Source organism: Hypomesus transpacificus, unplaced genomic scaffold, assembly GCF_021917145.1.
Source record: "Hypomesus transpacificus isolate Combined female unplaced genomic scaffold, fHypTra1 scaffold_188, whole genome shotgun sequence".
Classification (NCBI taxonomy): Eukaryota; Metazoa; Chordata; class Actinopteri; order Osmeriformes; family Osmeridae; genus Hypomesus; species Hypomesus transpacificus.
In genome coordinates, this window is record NW_025813737.1 from 99,065 (window position 1) to 113,223 (window position 14,159).

The window sequence follows — 14,159 nt, forward strand, 5'->3', positions numbered from 1 at the left end:
AAATCCAGCGCCTTGGACCGCTCGGCCACGCTACCCCGTTGTCAGCTGTTGGCCAGCCGAGCTCAAACCGAAGCTGATCGATCGTCCAGGAGCTCACGTGACTATATCTAATGCCCGCAAGCAGTGGAATGACACCAGATAAAACACATCTTTCTCAAGGTTCTGCATTGGCCGGGAATCGAACCCGGGTCAACTGCTTGGAAGGCAGATATGCTTGCCACTATACCACCAATGCCCACGACATCCTCCATGATCGCACAGCTTTTCGAGCCACGGTTCGATTTTTCACACCACCTACTGACGTCCAACTAGTAAGAGTTTGCCATAAACCTGGTTTATACTTCTGTCGAGTTTGGAACACTTGGCCTAATCCGGATGTGCTCGACCGTCACAAGAGACGAAATGCCTCTCACACTTTGTATTGTCTGGTGATGGAGCCACTATACCTACGATGCCCCAAGAAAGCATCAACGACAACATGTCGAGCCACAGTTCACCTTTCAAACCCACTTACTGACTTGAAAGCAACGAGACGGCGTTAGCACCCTACAAAACTGGCAGCGGTGGGATTCGAACCCACGCCTCCGGAGAGACTGGAGCCTAAATCCAGCACCTTGGACCGCTCGGCCACGCTACCCCGTTGTCAACTGTTGGCCAGCCGAGCTCCAACCGAAGCTGATCGATCGTCAAGGAGCTCACGTGACTAGTCTAATGCCCGCAAGCAGTGGAATGACACCAGATAAAACACATCTTTCTCAAGGTTCTGCATTGGCCGGGAATCGAACCCGGGTCAACTGCTTGGAAGGCAGCTATGCTTGCCACTATACCACCAATGCCCACGACATCCTCCATGATCGCACAGCTTTTCGAGCCACGGTTCGATTTTTCACACCACCTACTGACGTCCAACTAGTAAGAGATTGCCATAAACCTGGTTTATACTTCTGTCGAGTTTGGAACACTTGGCCTAATCCGGATGTGCTCGACGTTACAAGAGACGAAATGCCTATCACACTTTGTATTGTCTGGTGATGGAGCCACTATACCTACGATGCCCCAAGAAAGCATCAACGACAACATGTCGAGCCACAGTTCACCTTTAAAACCCACTTACTGACTTGAAAGCAACGAGACGGCATTAGTACCCTACAAATGTGGCAGCAGTCGGATTCGAACCCACGCCTCCGGAGAGACTGGAGCCTAAATCCAGCGCCTTGGACCGCTCGGCCACGCTACCCCGTTGTCAGCTGTTGGCCAGCCGAGCTCAAACCGAAGCTGATCGATCGTCCAGGAGCTCACGTGACTATATCTAATGCCCGCAAGCAGTGGAATGACACCAGATAAAACACATCTTTCTCAAGGTTCTGCATTGGCCGGGAATCGAACCCGGGTCAACTGCTTGGAAGGCAGATATGCTTGCCACTATACCACCAATGCCCACGACATCCTCCATGATCGCACAGCTTTTCGAGCCACGGTTCGATTTTTCACACCACCTACTGACGTCCAACTAGTAAGAGTTTGCCATAAACCTGGTTTATACTTCTGTCGAGTTTGGAACACTTGGCCTAATCCGGATGTGCTCGACCGTCACAAGAGACGAAATGCCTCTCACACTTTGTATTGTCTGGTGATGGAGCCACTATACCTACGATGCCCCAAGAAAGCATCAACGACAACATGTCGAGCCACAGTTCACCTTTCAAACCCACTTACTGACTTGAAAGCAACGAGACGGCGTTAGCACCCTACAAAACTGGCAGCGGTGGGATTCGAACCCACGCCTCCGGAGAGACTGGAGCCTAAATCCAGCACCTTGGACCGCTCGGCCACGCTACCCCCGTTGTCAACTGTTGGCCAGCCGAGCTCCAACCGAAGCTGATCGATCGTCAAGGAGCTCACGTGACTAGTCTAATGCCCGCAAGCAGTGGAATGACACCAGATAAAACACATCTTTCTCAAGGTTCTGCATTGGCCGGGAATCGAACCCGGGTCAACTGCTTGGAAGGCAGCTATGCTTGCCACTATACCACCAATGCCCACGACATCCTCCATGATCGCACAGCTTTTCGAGCCACGGTTCGATTTTTCACACCACCTACTGACGTCCAACTAGTAAGAGATTGCCATAAACCTGGTTTATACTTCTGTCGAGTTTGGAACACTTGGCCTAATCCGGATGTGCTCGACGTTACAAGAGACGAAATGCCTATCACACTTTGTATTGTCTGGTGATGGAGCCACTATACCTACGATGCCCCAAGAAAGCATCAACGACAACATGTCGAGCCACAGTTCACCTTTAAAACCCACTTACTGACTTGAAAGCAACGAGACGGCATTAGTACCCTACAAATGTGGCAGCAGTCGGATTCGAACCCACGCCTCCGGAGAGACTGGAGCCTAAATCCAGCGCCTTGGACCGCTCGGCCACGCTACCCCGTTGTCAGCTGTTGGCCAGCCGAGCTCAAACCGAAGCTGATCGATCGTCCAGGAGCTCACGTGACTATATCTAATGCCCGCAAGCAGTGGAATGACACCAGATAAAACACATCTTTCTCAAGGTTCTGCATTGGCCGGGAATCGAACCCGGGTCAACTGCTTGGAAGGCAGATATGCTTGCCACTATACCACCAATGCCCACGACATCCTCCATGATCGCACAGCTTTTCGAGCCACGGTTCGATTTTTCACACCACCTACTGACGTCCAACTAGTAAGAGTTTGCCATAAACCTGGTTTATACTTCTGTCGAGTTTGGAACACTTGGCCTAATCCGGATGTGCTCGACCGTCACAAGAGACGAAATGCCTCTCACACTTTGTATTGTCTGGTGATGGAGCCACTATACCTACGATGCCCCAAGAAAGCATCAACGACAACATGTCGAGCCACAGTTCACCTTTCAAACCCACTTACTGACTTGAAAGCAACGAGACGGCGTTAGCACCCTACAAAACTGGCAGCGGTGGGATTCGAACCCACGCCTCCGAAGAGACTGGAGCCTAAATCCAGCACCTTGGACCGCTCGGCCACGCTACCCCCGTTGTCAACTGTTGGCCAGCCGAGCTCCAACCGAAGCTGATCGATCGTCCAGGAGCTCACGTGACTAGTCTAATGCCCGCAAGCAGTGGAATGACACCAGATAAAACATATCTTTCTCAAGGTTCTGCATTGGCCGGGAATCGAACCCGGGTCAACTGCTTGGAAGGCAGCTATGCTTGCCACTATACCACCAATGCCCACGACATCCTCCATGATCGCACAGATTTTCGAGCCACGGTTCGATTTTTCACACCACCTACTGACGTCCAACTAGTAAGAGATTGCCATAAACCTGGTTTATACTTCTGTCGAGTTTAGAACACTTGGCCTAATCCGGATGTGCTCGACGTTACAAGAGACGAAATGCCTATCACACTTTGTATTGTCTGGTGATGGAGCCACTATACCTACGATGCCCCAAGAAAGCATCAACGACAACACAACACGTCGAGCCATAATTCAACTTTAAAACCCACTTACTGACTTGAAAGCAACGAGACGGCGTTAGCACCCTACAAAAGTGGCAGCGGTGGGATTCAAACCCACGCCTCCGGAGAGACTGGAGCCTTAATCCAGCGCCTTGGACCGCTCGGCCACGCTACCCCCGCTGTCAGCTGTTGGCCAGCCGAGCTCGAACCGAAGCTGATCGATCGTCCAGGAGCTCACGTGACTATATCTAATGCCCGCAAGCAGTGGAATGACACCAGATAAAATACATTTTTCTCAAGGTTCTGCATTGGCCGGGAATCGAACCCGGGTCAGCCGCGCGGGAGGCTGCGATGAATGGTCTTAACTTCCTTAACTTTTCCCATTCATTCTCTATGGCTATCCTTAACCATATCGAATACTACCATTTGTGGCCACTATGGGGATTTGGGGGGCGCTGTTTCGCGGTTTTCTTACGAGATAGAGAAGCGTCTCAGATCAGAACATTTTTTGAGAGAACAGTACACGTAGATCTGCACTGAGGTAAGATATCCATCTGGATAGATCTAAAAATAGCTAGCTAAATCATGAATGAACATGTTATTTTACTCATCTCTGCTTTGTGAAAACTCAACATTGAGCACGCTATGACTCTCAGTCTAACAGTATGAATGAATGAAACTGTATGTACAGTAGCCACTAATGCAATGTTACGTTGGTACTACTATAACTTCCCAAAGTTATTCAGTAACGTTAGTTACTAACAATATACCGACAATGGTTTGCCAGCATGTTATGTAAAATTAATAGTGAATCGTGAATAAAAGTCATGTTAGAAGAGAGCTGTTCGCAGCTAATACACATTCCAAGACAAAGGACATTGAGGGGGATTGTTGGGGGATGGGGGAGGATGGGGGAGTTGAGATGAGGCACATTCACCTCAAGTAAGCACACTCATCGAATAGATACAGATCTACTGTAGGGCAGTGTTGTTTGAAAATACTCTGGCTACCACCCCCTCTTGACATGTAATTTGTTGTAATTATTGAATGTGTTATTTCTTTTAAATACAGATGTCTAAGCAAGTTTTTAGTTTTTATCCTGGGAGAGTGGTGGTGGTCTTTCGGAAGGGGTCACATGGCTACCTTCTCCAAGATGCAACTGAGGAAGCCAAGCGTTGGAAGGACTCCTCTGTCTCTCTGAAGGACAAGTCAGCACCCATAAAGGAGGAGCAGATGAGGGCAAGGGCGTGCTCTTTGGTCCGTGACCGAGGGGGGGGATGTGTCTGATCAAACTGAGGTGTTGGGGGAGTATACTTTACAGTTTGGAAAGTATAAGGGGAAATTGGTCAGATGGCTCCTTGAAAATGATGTGGGGTACACTCTGTACCTCATTAAACAATTTGAAAAGGAGCAAATGGCTGGCATGCCTTTGGATGGGCCCAGCAAAGACAGCCTGCGGTCCTTTGTAGGGTATGCCAATTCCTTCAAGGAAATCAAGGCAGTGCTGGAGTACGAGGCCAGGAGGACCGGGGCTGTCAGCTCAGTGGAGGAGGACCAACAGGTCGGCTTTGGCCGCATGCCAACAAGGACCTGGGGTGACGTCTGGGAGGGTAGGGCAGATGGCTTTGCAGCGTTCGTTCTGTCCCGGACCACCACTCCGGGAACTAGCATGGACAAACTGAAGCGGTACCTGACCAAGAAGACCCAGGAGGCATCCATGTCCTCTCCTCTGCTCGCCTCCAGCCAAGCCGTGGGTAGGTCATCAGTATTAATTAAATATTATAAGTAATTTAATGCTTGTGATTATGGTTAACTTTCATTTGATGCATGTAACAGATAGGATATAAATGTAACTATTGTACAGTGAAAGGAATACATTCTTATGTTTCTTTCCTGTTTGCACCACAGTCATGGATGAAGATGAAGACCTGGAGCAAGCCATGCTGAACATCTCCCCCTCCAAGATGGTCAAGCAGAGCTGTAAGTGAATGTTCCTTTGTGGGCCTTGTTGTGTGTGACTGAGGACACATTTAAAGCAATATGCTTTTGAACTGCTACTTGACAGCATGTTGTACATCTTTTCATCTCTGCTTTGTCACTAGCTGCTGCCCTGTCTTCGGGTGCATCTTCATCTCCCAGGAATAAGAGACCAGCAGGCCGAGGTCTCTTTGCATATCAGTTGTTGGGACCAAGACATGACTCTTGGTCAATGTTCATGCCACGTTCCTGGCCTTGTTCAATGTTCATGCCACGTTTCTGGCCTTGTTCAATGTTTATGGTGTTCTGCCTTTCAAAACTCCAATCATGAATTTACATCCTCTCCATCGTTGATGGTAAGTGTTTTTTTTCTTATACTCTGCATGATTCCCATTATGAATTTACAGGCTCTTCGTTGAGGGTAAGTGTTATTTGTCTTATACTCTGCATGATGACTGCATGAATGTGCATGCCACCGTTTGCATTGTTTGCTTAACAGGTTTTTGAACAAAATTATTTATTTAGGATTAAAGCTGTTTGATAGTTGCTGACAGATCCAATTGAGAGAAGTTCTTACATGCAAACAAAGCACACATGCAATTTGCCTCTGTCAGTCTGAAATATAACTTTTACACGGTGACTAACTTTGTCCTTTTTTTCAGGATATAAGAATCCATCCGCTGCTCAGTCTAAACTGCCTGGTAACAGACTGGACCCCAGCACTGCTCAAGGTAAAATGATCATGTTCCTAGGACTACATCTGAATCTCTTGCAATTTAAAAACATACTACAAACAATATGTTGTGTTTTGCATGAGCTACTATGTTAGATGTTGAGAATAACATTGTGCTTTCTGTAATAGAAAAGAGTAAACCAGCAGCCACACTCTCCAGACCAGACCAGGGTGATGGACTCACTTCTTTGTTGCCAGGTTAATATTGATGTCTACATGCGCCTAACTAGATACAAGATTTAATCAAACATAACTTACTTACCTCATTTAACTCTTAGCCTGTGATTGAAAGTCATCTCTCACTGCAGTCCCGGTAGCAAAAAGACAGGTTGTGAGCTATATACATATTTTGTCATTAGATCCCCCAGTTCCAGTGAAGGCTCCAGTGCCAGTTCCGCCCGAGTTGCTTGCACTGGGCCTGTGTACAGAGTCAGCAAACACTGCTATCTCAAAAGGTATGAGTCACTATTATTTAATAATATAATTACTTGAAAGTATTTAAAAATATTTTATATGTTTAAAAATCTATGTATTTAGTCTGTTGTTTACAGAATGTAGTTGCTCATCATTATCATCTGTCATCCTGCAGCCTCTCCCCGACTGGCTCCTGTGCTGTCTGCAGCCACCATGCCACCGCACTCTGCTCCATCTCCTGCCACGTCTGCTGCTGTCGCTCTACCCTGTCCTGTTCCAGCCGCAGCTGGTGCGCTACCTACCCCAGCTCCGTCTACCATCCCACCACCACTCCATAGGAAGGACCAAGACGTCAGCCAGTGGAACTGCTCCCAAAACCAGAAGATGTGGATGAAAACGGAGTTGGAATCTTTGGGACTTTGGCCAGGATCTCGACCTGTACGACATCTGATGGGTATGATCTCCTTGTGGCGTCATCCACCCCAACCAGAACTCATAGATCCAGTCTATGATATGCCATCTCCCAAGTACTTCCAGCTACATCCATTTTTCATTTGGAAACCGGAGCATGCAATTATGGAGAGAGTGAGGAACAATTACATTTTACCCTGCCTCTACGGCTGCTCCACTCCCCATGTGGTTTCGGCAGGAGTTGGGCGACCCCGGGTCATTATTGGGACCAGCGGCCAGTACTACATCTTGGCCTCTCGGCTGAACTGCAAAACATGCAAGAGGTACTGGTTCGCTGACAAACCCCAGTGGATGGAAATGCTGCCAAAACTCTTCTGCAACATCCTGCCAGCATTTCTCACCCACAAAAAAGCCATCTGCAAAACGGTAATGGATGAGCTATGTCGCACAGGGAGGTCGGCCACAGACATGGCAAATCAGCTGAATGAGGCTCTGCACCTACGGTACGAGAGGGCACACCTTGCCTATCTGTTGACTGTACAGAATGTGCAGGATGGTGACTCCGGCCTGTATGGGCAGAAGACCATCACAGGCACCATGCGGAAGGACAACACCCCTGATCCCTTTGGTACCTACGACTTGACCAATGGCTGGTGTGGGGTAGCCATCAGTCCCCGCTACCTAGTAGACTGCCTCGTACATGAGTACCACCGTAAGGAGAAGACCCTCACTCTTGTCCTGCAAGGCACTTTTGGGCAGGTCATTCGAGCTGACCACACACGGAAGGTGGCCCGGAAGGTGGTGCTCTCATCCGGAACCATGTCCTCGTGATGAATGAGAACTGGATGATCCTGTCCTGGGTGATGCTTCAGTCAGAGAGTGACCGGTCGCTGGAACCCATGTACGAGGGGCTGTCTCATCGCTACGACTCAGCTGGACTGCCGAAGGCAAAGTACCAGTGGGTGGACAGGTAAAAGCCAGATCACAGCTTTTGTATTCAATTTTACACAGGACAGAAACATTTAGCAAAATATAATATACTATATAGTTACAGGGGATTGTATGCAGGTGACATAGAAACTCAAAGCCTATCATTAATTTGTGTTTTTCTCTCTCTCTCTCTCACTGTGTGAGCAGGGACTGCTGTGCTGATTTCCGGATCCCAAACCTTGACCCCCAGGAGCACCTCCACTGGGATTCATGGAAAACCACGGAAGCTGTGGTGACGGGGGCAACATCTGGGAACCTGACCAACTCATGTGCCTCCCGGGGAAAGTACAGCAGCGACATCACTGTCAAACTGGACCTTTTCCATTGCATGCGGCGGTTCTCAAGGGAGTGCGTGTCAGAGCACCATACACTCCACAGCACTTTCTGCCGGTTCCTCAGTGCTGCATTCTGTGTGGTGGACCAGACTGACCTGCAGAGGCTGACGGAGGCATACGCCTTCTGTGGGATCAGGCCTGCCAATCCCACAAAGCAGCATATCCGGGAACACTGCCGGACCAAGGTACTTTTGAATGTTCATAACATTAATAATGCTTGTTATGTTATAACATAAATAAGAAAAATACGTAATTTAATTTCTGTATTCCGTTAATGCATATGAAATCATCTGTAATCCTTTTTTCAATTGTAAGGTACCACAACCTACAGAGCTGCTGGAGAGAGTGGAGAGCGTCCTCAAACAGTTCTTCCTAGAGACAGATCCCAATGGTGTCTACCTCTTCAAGCCGTCCATGCTAAAGCTGTGGAGACTCCAGAGGGTGCACATCCTGAGAGGCTGCCTGAGTGATCCAGAAGAGGAGGACGGGATCCTTTACAGACACGGAGGAACAGTGCAGCTCAACCACGTCAAGGGTGAAGGAGCAGCTGTCCCAGTGTGGATCCCTGTGAGAGGCACCTCCCAACAGGAGGGTTTCCATGCGCATCAGGCACGGTGGATCACAGGCAACTGTGTTTCCTCCGAGCTCTTCCAGGCTCAAGGCATGATGGGCATGGCACGGTGGAACTTTCAGAGATTGGTGGATCTGAAGTTACCGGACGTGAAGCTACCTGCAGTCTTTGACCCAGTGCTCATCATGCAGCTGAACGTGGCATCGGAGAGGGTGACCGGCCATGCCAAATACCCTGCACTGCAGTTGAGCCACAGAGACACAGGGGAGAGATTTGGCCTGCAGTATGTGGAGCCAGGCTGTCGCCCTGTGCCTCTGGACTGGTTCAAGAACAGGTCCCAGGGGGCTGATGAAGAGGGAGCTGAGGAAGAGGAGGCTGACCGGGTGGTCGCCGACCAGCCCTTCATCACGCCAGAAGACAATGTAAGTTGCATTGATAGCACTTTGTAATTTACCCTTTCAAACTTACACAGGTTATACCTGCAGACTAAGCACACATGTTTAAATAATTGAAATGCATGTACTTCCTCTGTTGCAGGATGACGTCTTTGGTGAGGCTTCTGGAGTCTTGCCCCAGACCACAGTCCAGCCAGTCCAATCAACCTCCACTCAAGGTAATTTTGCAAATATCCCTCATTTTACACATCTGCTAGTAAAATGTGAATGAGATGCAACACTCAAGTTGCACTGATGCTTGATAGAGCAAGATTTTATATTTATTATGTGTTATTTCTACTTGTCTTCAGGTCTGCCAACGACACCTGCACTGCCCATCACAGCAAACTCGCGTGCTGCTCGCACAATGTCCATCAAGGCAGGCGGGCTTCTGTACGTCTTGGACCATTCCCGGTGGACAGAGGCCATGAAGGAGGTCATCGACGGCCTCATAGGAATCCACCAAGGGTCGAAGGATTTCCTGCAGAGGGTGGACAGTGACTACGCTGGCTTGGTGCAGGCTGCTTCCCGTGACCCCAATAGCCTGTTGCATCCAACAACAAAGCAACACATTTCACAGTATGTGAAGCATTGGGCAAAGCGGACCAACGCCAGCACGTCCCTGAACACCAGCCCAGAGAAACTTCTGGAGACGCAGCAGCTGTGGCAGCACCTGACGGCAGAGAGTGAGACCAAGAGCGTGCCGGTGGTGACCATACCACCCGCTGCGGTCAATCCACCTGGGAGAGATCCCCAGGAGGCCCCTCTGACCAAGGCTGCTATCGAGGACATGGTGCGGGACATAGTCCAGAAGCAGACGGCACTGCAACAACAGCAGCAGCAGCAGCTGGGCAAAAAGAAGACGAGGAACTGTCTTGCCTGTGGCCAGCCGAAGTCGCGATACCAGGGAGACGGTTCCTCCATCCACCTCTTCTACCAGTCTGGGGAGGTCAAGTACTTTTACTGCTCACAAAGAGTCCACAAGCTCTATGCAGCAGAAGGCCTGAATGACCCCAGAATGCCGTTTGAGGACTTTGCGGACACCCCTTTCTTTGGGAAAGAGCTTGAGGCAGCCAAGCTCAGGTCAGCAGAGGCACGGAGGTTGGCTGATCTGCGGGGGAAACGGAGGGCGGCAGAACAGCAGCCCACCGGTCGGCTCTGCAAGTTCTGCCGCAAGCCCATCAAGCAGGGGCCAGAAAGCCCCCATGTGTACCATTCGTTCCGGGGTGTGGCGGGCAGGTACATTTACTGTCCTACCAGGGTGCTGTCCCTGTACAAGGCAGACGGAATGAATGCTGAAATGACCTGGGGGGAGTTTCAACAATCAGCCTTCTACAAGGCAGAGAAGAAGAGGTGGGCTGAGGAGAAGGGGAAGTAGGCAAACTGTACATAAAAATTGTTGTAAATAGTTCAAATAAATAATATGACTGTTTTGCACTTAATCTAGGTTATTTGTACAAGCCTTGATTACATGTTCCAATAAATGGCCAAAATAAGATTGTGTGTTCATCTCAGTTATTTGTATCACAATTAATCATCAAATAAATGTTCATGATGTATGAAAATGGAGATGGATCAGACTATTGATTACCATTGACCCCTTAAGACTCATCTGTACAAATGTCTTCATTTAGTGGCTCAAACAAATCCAGGCAACTGGTTACACTGAAAATAAATCCCCAATATTAGAGGTTTTTACCAGAATATATTTTTTTTATATTCCATCAAAACCAGACAATATACAAACAATGAAAATAGTGCCAACGGACAATACACAATCTTGTTAATAAACAAGGCTGAATACAATTATGATGTATTTGTAATGTACAATACTGCAATTTTAGATGTAGATTAGAGGCATCTCAGTATGGCCTTTTACATTGGTTTGATATATAGCAGATAACCAGTGCCACTATATTGTATCATTGAAAGAAGTACAATAAATCATTTGTAATAAACATCGTCGTGACTGGGATTCGACACGAGTACCCCAATTTTTCCCTTTACAGGTACAGGCGTCTGCCCGCCGCGTGGAAGGCAGCTATGCTTGCCACTATACCACCAATGCCCACAACATCCTCCATGATCGCACAGTATTTCGAGCCACGGTTCGATTTTTCACACCACCTACTGACGTCCAACTAGTAAGAGATTGCCATAAACCTGGTTTATACTTCTGTCGAGTTTGGAACACTTGGCCTAATCCGGATGTGCTCGACCGTCACAAGAGACGAAATGCCTCTCACACTTTGTATTGTCTGGTGATGGAGCCACTATACCTACGATGCCCCAAGAAAGCATCAACGACAACATGTCGAGCCATAATTCAACTTTCAAACCCACTTACTGACTTGAAAGCAACGAGACGGCATTATCACCCTACAAAAATGGCAGCAGTCGGATTCTAACCCACGCCTCCGGAGAGACTGGAGCCTAAATCCAGCGCCTTGGACGGCTCGGCCAAGCTACCCCGTTGTCAGCTGTTGGCCACCCGAGCTTCTCCCAAAACTGATCGATACTGAACTAGTAACAGATTGCCCTAAACCTGGTTTATACTTCTGTCGAGTTTGGAACACTTGGCCTACTCCGGATGTGTTCGACCATCACAAGAGACGAAATGCCTCTTCACGGTTTGTATTGTCTGGTGATGGAGCCACTATACCTACGATGCCCCAAGAAAGCATCAACGACAACACAACACAACGAGCCACAGTTCACCTTTCAAACCCACTTACTGACGTGAAAGTACGAGACGCCGTTAGCACCCTACAAAACTGGCAGCGGTGGGATTCGATCCCACGCCTCCGGAGAGACTGGAGCCTTAATCCAGCACCTTGGACCGCTCGGCCACGCTACCCCATTGTCAACTGTTGGCCAGCCGAGCTCCAACCGAAGCTGATCGATCGTCCAGGAGCTCACGTGACTAGTCTAATGCCCGCAAGCAGTGGAATGACACCAGATAAAACACATCTTTCTCAAGGTTCTGCATTGGCCGGGAATCGAACCCGGGTCAACTGCTTGGAAGGCAGCTATGCTTGCCACTATACCACCAATGCCCACGACATCCTCCATGATCGCACAGCATTTCGAGCCACGGTTCGACTTTTCACACCACCTACTGACGTCCAACTAGTAATTGATTGCCCTAAAACTGGTTTATACTTCTGTCGAGTTTGGAACACTTGGCCTAATCCGGATGTGCTCGACCGTCACAAGAGACGAAATGCCTCTCACACTTTGTATTGTCTGGTGATGGAGCCACTATACCTACGATGCCCCAAGAAAGCATCAACGACAACATGTCGAGCCACAGTTCACCTTTAAAACCCACTTACTGACTTGAAAGCAACGAGACGGCATTAGTACCCTACAAAAGTGGCAGCAGTCAGATTCGAACCCACGCCTCCGGAGAGACTGGAGCCTAAATCCAGCGCCTTGGACCGCTCGGCCACGCTACCCCGTTGTCAGCTGTTGGCCAGCCGAGCTCCAACCGAAGCTGATCGATCGTCCAGGAGCTCACGTGACTATATCTAATGCCCGCAAGCAGTGGAATGACACCAGATAAAACACATCTTTCTCAAGGTTCTGCATTGGCCGGGAATCGAACCCGGGTCAACTGCTTGGAAGGCAGATATGCTTGCCACTATACCACCAATGCCCACGACATCCTCCATGATCGCACAGCATTTCGAGCCACGGTTCGATTTTTCACACCACCTACTGACGTCCAACTAGTAAGAGTTTGCCATAAACCTGGTTTATACTTCTGTCGAGTTTGGAACACTTGGCCTAATCCGGATGTGCTCGACGTTACAAGAGACGAAATGCCTATCACACTTTGTATTGTCTGGTGATGGAGCCACTATACCTACGATGCCCCAAGAAAGCATCAACGACAACACAACACAACACGTCGAGCCACAGTTCACCTTTCAAACCCACTTACTGACGTGAAAGCAATGAGACGCCGTTAGCACCCTACAAAAGTGGCAGCGGTGGGATTCGAAACCATGCCTCCGGAGAGACTGGAGCCTAAATCCAGCACCTTGGACCGCTCGGCCACGCTACCCCGTTGTCAACTGTTGGCCAGCCGAGCTCCAACCGAAGCTGATCGATCGTCCAGGAGCTCACGTGACTATATCTAATGCCCGCAAGCAGTGGAATGACACCAGATAAAACACATCTTTCTCAAGGTTCTGCATTGGCCGGGAATCGAACCCGGGTCAACTGCTTGGAAGGCAGCTATGCTTGCCACTATACCACCAATGCCCACGACATCCTCCATGATCGCACAGCTTTTCGAGCCACGGTTCGATTTTTCACACCACCTACTGACGTCCAACTAGTAAGAGATTGCCATAAACCTGGTTTATACTTCTGTCGAGTTTGGAACACTTGGCCTAATCCGGATGTGCTCGACGTTACAAGAGACGAAATGCCTATCACACTTTGTATTGTCTGGTGATGGAGCCACTATACCTACGATGCCCCAAGAAAGCATCAACGACAACACAACACAACACGTCGAGCCACAGTTCACCTTTCAAACCCACTTACTGACGTGAAAGCAATGAGACGCCGTTAGCACCCTACAAAAGTGGCAGCGGTGGGATTCGAAACCATGCCTCCGGAGAGACTGGAGCCTAAATCCAGCACCTTGGACCGCTCGGCCACGCTACCCCGTTGTCAACTGTTGGCCAGCCGAGCTCCAACCGAAGCTGATTGATCGTCCAGGAGCTCACGTGACTAGTCTAATGCCCGCAAGCAGTGGAATGACACCAGATAAAACACATCTTTCTCAAGGTTCTGCATTGGCCGGAA

General features: G+C 49.0%; 16 non-coding genes across 16 annotated transcripts; all 16 read right to left on the minus strand.

The window, feature by feature from the left end:
* Positions 1-163: 163 nt before the first annotated feature.
* On the minus strand, positions 164-235 carry trnag-ucc. Its single transcript has one exon. It is a non-coding gene; the product is annotated as a tRNA-Gly (tRNA).
* Positions 236-555: 320 nt separating this feature from the next.
* Positions 556-637, minus strand: trnal-uag. The gene has a single exon. It is a non-coding gene; the product is annotated as a tRNA-Leu (tRNA).
* Positions 638-764: 127 nt separating this feature from the next.
* Positions 765-836, minus strand: trnag-ucc. The gene has a single exon. It is a non-coding gene; the product is annotated as a tRNA-Gly (tRNA).
* A 319-nt stretch (positions 837-1,155) lies between these two features.
* Positions 1,156-1,237, minus strand: trnal-uag. The gene has a single exon. It is a non-coding gene; the product is annotated as a tRNA-Leu (tRNA).
* Positions 1,238-1,365: 128 nt separating this feature from the next.
* Positions 1,366-1,437, minus strand: trnag-ucc. Its single transcript has one exon. It is a non-coding gene; the product is annotated as a tRNA-Gly (tRNA).
* A 320-nt stretch (positions 1,438-1,757) lies between these two features.
* trnal-uag lies at positions 1,758-1,839 on the minus strand. The gene has a single exon. It is a non-coding gene; the product is annotated as a tRNA-Leu (tRNA).
* A 128-nt stretch (positions 1,840-1,967) lies between these two features.
* Positions 1,968-2,039, minus strand: trnag-ucc. The gene has a single exon. It is a non-coding gene; the product is annotated as a tRNA-Gly (tRNA).
* Positions 2,040-2,358: 319 nt separating this feature from the next.
* trnal-uag lies at positions 2,359-2,440 on the minus strand. Its single transcript has one exon. It is a non-coding gene; the product is annotated as a tRNA-Leu (tRNA).
* Positions 2,441-2,568: 128 nt separating this feature from the next.
* On the minus strand, positions 2,569-2,640 carry trnag-ucc. Its single transcript has one exon. It is a non-coding gene; the product is annotated as a tRNA-Gly (tRNA).
* A 320-nt stretch (positions 2,641-2,960) lies between these two features.
* On the minus strand, positions 2,961-3,042 carry trnal-uag. Its single transcript has one exon. It is a non-coding gene; the product is annotated as a tRNA-Leu (tRNA).
* A 128-nt stretch (positions 3,043-3,170) lies between these two features.
* Positions 3,171-3,242, minus strand: trnag-ucc. Its single transcript has one exon. It is a non-coding gene; the product is annotated as a tRNA-Gly (tRNA).
* Positions 3,243-3,566: 324 nt separating this feature from the next.
* trnal-aag lies at positions 3,567-3,648 on the minus strand. Its single transcript has one exon. It is a non-coding gene; the product is annotated as a tRNA-Leu (tRNA).
* An 8,465-nt stretch (positions 3,649-12,113) lies between these two features.
* trnal-aag lies at positions 12,114-12,195 on the minus strand. Its single transcript has one exon. It is a non-coding gene; the product is annotated as a tRNA-Leu (tRNA).
* Positions 12,196-12,322: 127 nt separating this feature from the next.
* Positions 12,323-12,394, minus strand: trnag-ucc. The gene has a single exon. It is a non-coding gene; the product is annotated as a tRNA-Gly (tRNA).
* A 530-nt stretch (positions 12,395-12,924) lies between these two features.
* Positions 12,925-12,996, minus strand: trnag-ucc. The gene has a single exon. It is a non-coding gene; the product is annotated as a tRNA-Gly (tRNA).
* A 539-nt stretch (positions 12,997-13,535) lies between these two features.
* On the minus strand, positions 13,536-13,607 carry trnag-ucc. The gene has a single exon. It is a non-coding gene; the product is annotated as a tRNA-Gly (tRNA).
* Between the last annotated feature and the right edge of the window lie 552 nt (positions 13,608-14,159).